The sequence below is a fragment of the Megalops cyprinoides genome, chromosome 2 (assembly GCF_013368585.1).
Source record: "Megalops cyprinoides isolate fMegCyp1 chromosome 2, fMegCyp1.pri, whole genome shotgun sequence".
Lineage (NCBI taxonomy): Eukaryota > Metazoa > Chordata > Actinopteri > Elopiformes > Megalopidae > Megalops > Megalops cyprinoides.
In genome coordinates, this window is record NC_050584.1 from 43,322,033 (window position 1) to 43,328,032 (window position 6,000).

The window sequence follows — 6,000 nt, forward strand, 5'->3', positions numbered from 1 at the left end:
AACACCCCTTTGTGAATATATTCCTACATATACAGCCGTATATCCACATAGGTATGTCTAACAAGGATTTTGGAAACTTCATGATGGACTATGTAATGCAGTTTAAGCAAACTGAACACATTTTTCAAGAAATCACAGGAGAAAGCATTCAAACAGTACCAGCTATTTCAGATTTGACACCAATTTTGCATATTTATTCACATTTTCAAATTATATCTATATTTCTGTTCAATAAGACATTCCTCTGTTTATTCTGGGATTGGCTGTGCTGGCAGTGGCTGCAGTTGGAGTTCTGTGAAGATTTTGGGGATGACTGGAATGTTCTGCCACCACCCTGTCACGTTTTGTGTCAGTTCATATAGCAGTAGTCATGGTACATGAGTAATAAATGGAGGAGAACAAAAATTTGGTTTTGAATATATAACTGTATGGAATGTGCTTCATATTCCTTTCAGTGTAACTTCTTGTCCTCCCCTATTTCTTGCTCACAGGGTGCCATTGACATGTAGACCTCACTCTGCACAAGAATGCAGGGGATGTTGAGCACATATTTCTTTTTATTTGTCTTTAAAACCAGGCTTTCTGCTCTGTATTAATACTGAAAGTCCTTGCAATACAATACGGTGAGACCACCAAGGCTGCCAGTTCCCTTGGCACATATGTGTTACCTGATGTGATCCATTCTGATTCTCTGAAAAGCCCATATTTAACTTTATTTGATCATGGAGCCCATGCAGCGGTTTGTCTGTCTTGATAGTTTAGAAAAACAATAGACATAGTGTGGTATTATAAATAAATAAAATAGTCTCAAAGTTTTCTGCCCCAAGATATTTTAATGGACATTGGAAAAGAAACAAGAGGAAATTCCTAAAGTCTACGTCCTTAGAAGACAATGTGTAAGGGTTTGCTTAAGACAGCAAAGACATTGTAGCCCTCTAAAAGGCTTCATACAAAAGCAATGTCACAACTGCATGAATACCTTTTGGCCAAATCCACTTTATAATTAGAAACCGTTATCACTATTTTATTCCATCATTGTGTGTTTCTTATTATATCATTGTTTTAAACTTATGCTACATCTCTAAAACAGATAGGCAGATATAAAGAATTCGAGAAAGACAAGTACAGTCGGTTAAGAGGGGAGCTGAAGGAGAGGGTAATGACTAGAGAGAGGGAGAGAGAGAGGAAAGCTGTTTACTGGAAGCCTGAGCTTTTAGCCATTAAATATGATTGACAATCAAATGGAACTGCAAGTGGAGGCAGCTGAAAGGGAAAATGAATAGATTAATCCAAGAATGAGAGTGGTGGGAGTGTGATAAAAGGGCATGTGCTTTGCAATGATTTCTATAGAGGTTGGATGGATACAAGCATTACAGACAGTTGACAGATTTTCTGTGTCAGGTAGGTTACGTGTTTTATGTGTACTTAGAAAGAAAATGTATGTGCAGCAGCTAGGCTATGCAATTCTGCTAATTTTGATGATAATTATCTTGTTTAATTATCTATGTTTCTTTTCTTCTTTCATGGGGTCTTGTCTCTATCTGTTTCTTTTTTCTTCTGGTTTGGGACTAGTTAAACAAGCCTGAAGTGAACTGGTGAATATCCACAAATTCTCATTGACTGGCTGATGTAGATGTCAGTATGTGTTTTGTGAAAAATAATACAAATTTCTTTTGAATAAAACACTTAGTGGTGATGAAGCTAATTTTTGTGGCTGGAATCCACATATAACAGCAAAGTCTTGGCATCACAATTACTATAAGCTCTCAGACTTAAATGATCATGAGACTAAAGGCGAGTACATGCACATGTATGTTCAGTAGCCTATGTTCAAGACGTTTCAGAATCATTTTGTGTCTTCTTGCTTTAATTGAATTTTATTCAGGGTTTGAATGACCAAGAGAATGAGCTCTGCCGGTGTAGTTGCTGCAGCTACTGTGCTGTCTCTGGCATCTGACTTCAGTAAGTCTGAACATTCTATCTAGTTCATATGTGTATATGTGCTGCTAGGAGACAGAATTGTAAATATCTGAAAAATTCCAGGAATGTCTTACTTCTAGACTTTCTGAAGGAAAACAAGGGTATAGATGACATGTGTAACTGAAAATATACAGCCTTTTCCCTCCTAGGATTAGTTCATTTCTTGTCTTCCAAACGAAACCCATCACATATTGTACACTCACATTTCAATTTTTTATGAGGAATAAATTAAATGTTAAACGATCACTCCCAAGATGCTAAGCAGGAGCTCCTCAGGGACATACAATAGTAGTGAATCAAATAGATGTCATGGAGAAAAACAACAAGGGTGGTAAAAAGAGTTATTGTAATAAAAAGTAAATAAGGTATGCTGGCAGAGACGGCTATGAATATTATGTATTAATAAAGGTGACCTGAGTTTGATACTTAGTAATTTCAGAGGTGTACGCTGAAAGTTGACCCCACTGGCTTGCTGCTTTACAGATCAGATGTTACAACCTTACTTCACTGGCTGTCGATCCCCTGAGCTGGAGACCTTTAGCTGTTGGTGGCACCCTGGGGCGTATGACAACCTGTCTGGTACTCCTGCCTTCAAGGTCCTTTACTCTAAATCGTGAGTTGTGTTTCTCCCACTAGCTCCATTGAACTGCTACCCATAAACTCTGGGCACCTACAAAGTCAGGTTTTTGTCATATATGGCAGGCTACAACAATATAACCACAGTAATAACAGCTGAAATCTCTGGCACATGATCAGGTGTTTCAAACATGAGCGGTCTACAAAACAACTACGTATGTATGTATGTGCAAACCTGTGCCTGAATCACTGTCATAAATCTCTTAATTTGTTCCACAGAGGCTGTCAGGAGCTAATGGAATGCCCTGACTACATCACATCTGGAAAGAACAGCTGTTTCTTCAACAAAACATACACATCTATCTGGACAGGCTATTGCCTTCTGATTGAAGTCAACACAGAGAGGGGGTCTATCCGGTCTGAGCCATTCTCCTTTCATATTCTAGATATTTGTAAGTCAAGTACAGTAGAACTAGACTAGAAGCACACAGTATAAGGGATGCCTAAGGAGACTGTGCATAACTCACTAAAATGTACAATTTTCAAGCTGCTGATGCTGTCAATATTCATTTTGTTACAGTGCAGCCAGACCCACCTGTTCTGTTAAACTGGGCACATCTAAATGCCAGTGGATCTGTACATTATGCTGATGTCATAATCAGGTGGGCTCCACCCTCCTCTGCAGATGTGGGCTCAGGCTGGATATCCCTGCAGTACCAAATCCGTCTCAGATCGTCCTCTGTCCCCAAGTGGAAAATGGTAGGCTATCGCAAAGGCTGGACTGAATGCCATTATGGAACTGTGCAATCAGAGCTTACTTAAAGGATGCACACGTAAATTATTTGCTTAGGTCTGTGAGGTTGTTTAGTTAATAATGCAGAGATTACATGATGTGGATACATAATTAGCTGTAAAATGAAGACCCAATCAATCTAATCTGTCTAAATCTAAAGCTTGTAGATTAAGTCTGATTTTAGGCAGTCTGTTGCAGTGTTTATGGTACGCTTACTTTGTTCAAAACGCTAAAAGCTACAATTTTAAAAGCAATAATAACTATACCAATTACATACACTACAGTGGAAATCTTGTTGCTTAGCAATGAAGCTGAATTGGTCCAAATTACCATCTTAAAAGGTCAGCATGAGAGCATTTGCCTGAAAAACAACAAAAATTATAAATAGGATACTTGAGAGTAATAAACATTTCCTAGTACCTATCAACACACTCACAACATGCCTCAAAGGGACAATCAGGAGGCCATTTCCCCGCAATCTCAGAAAACAACACAATTGCTGTTTATCTTCACTTTTAACCCACACATTGTTAAAAGCTGCTCCAGCTTGATACTTCAACTATCTTTCTTTTTAAAGCTAAGCTCTCAGTAAAAAGCAAAAATTGTTTTCCCACACCAAAACATCCTCAGCACTGCAATACATATTTATGCCTACACAAGGAAGAACATTACACTACATCTTCCAAGAATATTTGTGCCAACGGGCTTTAGGGGAACAATCTTAGAGAAATAAAATGGCAAGGTACGTTAATGGCATTGGAAAGAAATTATTCTGTTTTACAGTTATCCTCTACTGTTTTGTGCAACACAGCAGTTGTGACTAATGGCCTGTGTGCTGTTGGTTTGCACACAGGGCCCAATGGTGCAGCAGTGCTCCTGTCCTCTGTACACACTAGAAACAGGGCAGGTGTATGAGGTACAAGTGCGCTGCAAACCTCTCTCTGAAGGCAAGTTCAGTCGTTTCAGTGACTCCCTCCACTTTCTGCTTCCACACAGAATGCCTGCCTCTGCACTACCAGGTAACACCAGCAGCAAATGCCAGAGCTAACATGCAGAATAGTCAATGTGCAGTTTTTCTGCTTTTCAGAAAACACCCCAAGTAAAATTGATGGAAAAAACTTATTTGCCTGTCAGTGAAAGTACCATGACTTCCCAAAGGTATGCATGTAATACTCTCATTATTCTCTTCTCTAGCTCCAGTTCTTTTCCTTCCATTCACTATTTTGCTGATATCCATCCTGGTCTACATGCTGTGTAGTATGAAAAGGTGAGCTGTAGAACATCCAGCAAGAATCATATACTTCCTTGTCATATAATAACATTTGTTTCATTGTGAGCAAGTGACAGCTGTCATTAATAGCATTAATACTGCATCAATAGAAACAACACATCCCTGTGACTTATGCCGATTACAATTAGGATGAGGAAAGAAAGTTACAATGTCTGTGTTTCACTTAAATTTTAGGATCAAAAATGTGCTGCTTCCACCTATCCCTGTGCCAAAGATAGCTGGGATCAGGATGGAAATGCTGCAGGTATGATGCAATAACGTAGTTCTACCAGCATCATGGGAATACAATTTAGATAAGTTGGAGTGACTTGCAGTCACAGATTTTTGTTCAGAGTGGAAACTGCTATCCACCTGGATAAAATGTCATGCCCAATCTCCCCCCTCAGAGTGGCCAATGCAGTAATCTTGGCATCTCCTCCAACTTCCTGCGCATGAAGCCGTCTCCAGATTTGGGTGAGGAAATATGGGAGGAGTTCCCTGGGGCAGGCCAGCAGCCGTCCCTGAGGTCAGAGAGACAACCGGAGAGCAGCAGAAGAGTGGCCCTTCAGACTGCCAGGTCAATGGATGGGAGAGGCCTGGGCTGCGAAAGTGTGGAAAGTATGGTTACAGCCAACACTAAGTACAGGCGCCACCTCAGCCTTGTCTCTATTGACACGGTGTCCTGCCAAACAGCCCGCTCTTGTCTGGGAAAAACCTTCTCTGTGGGTACTGGATTGGATATCCTTGGAGAGCAAAAGGTTCTTCAAATACTGCAGCCTGTACATTCGAAACACTTTTCTGTCCGTGGCACTTTCATGGAAAGCCCAGAACGGCACAGTAATGCCACAAACAGACAAGTGTATCGCTGTGCAGTCAGCGAGTATTTCAAAGGCAGCCCCCCTGAAGGCATTCAGTTACCTGATCATGGGGATACCACCTACTATATTACTTTGTAGGTGTTGTAAGGGGAATACGCCTTGTTGCATTGAAAGGTACAGCCACAATCTATTTGCAATGTGTAAATTATGTGACAACACTGCTTTTGGGAAAAAAAAAAAAAAAGCTCAGTGGGGATAAAAAATTATGTCAATGCTCTTTCACATTTACAATTGATTATTTTAATGTATTTCCATGAATACACTTATTCATTTTTCCACAAATGTCAAAAACAATGGAGACATTTTTATTTAAGTTTAGATAACAGCTCTTAATACAGTATTTACATATAAAACATGATATGAGACTGATACTCAATTCATAAATGTTTTGACAAAGGAACAATTAACTTCAAATGACTTTTCAGTTCAAAAGTAATCCTTATGGTTCAAATGTTTTTAAAACACACAGAAATGAAAGCAATGTGTTTTCATCCTTTCCATAA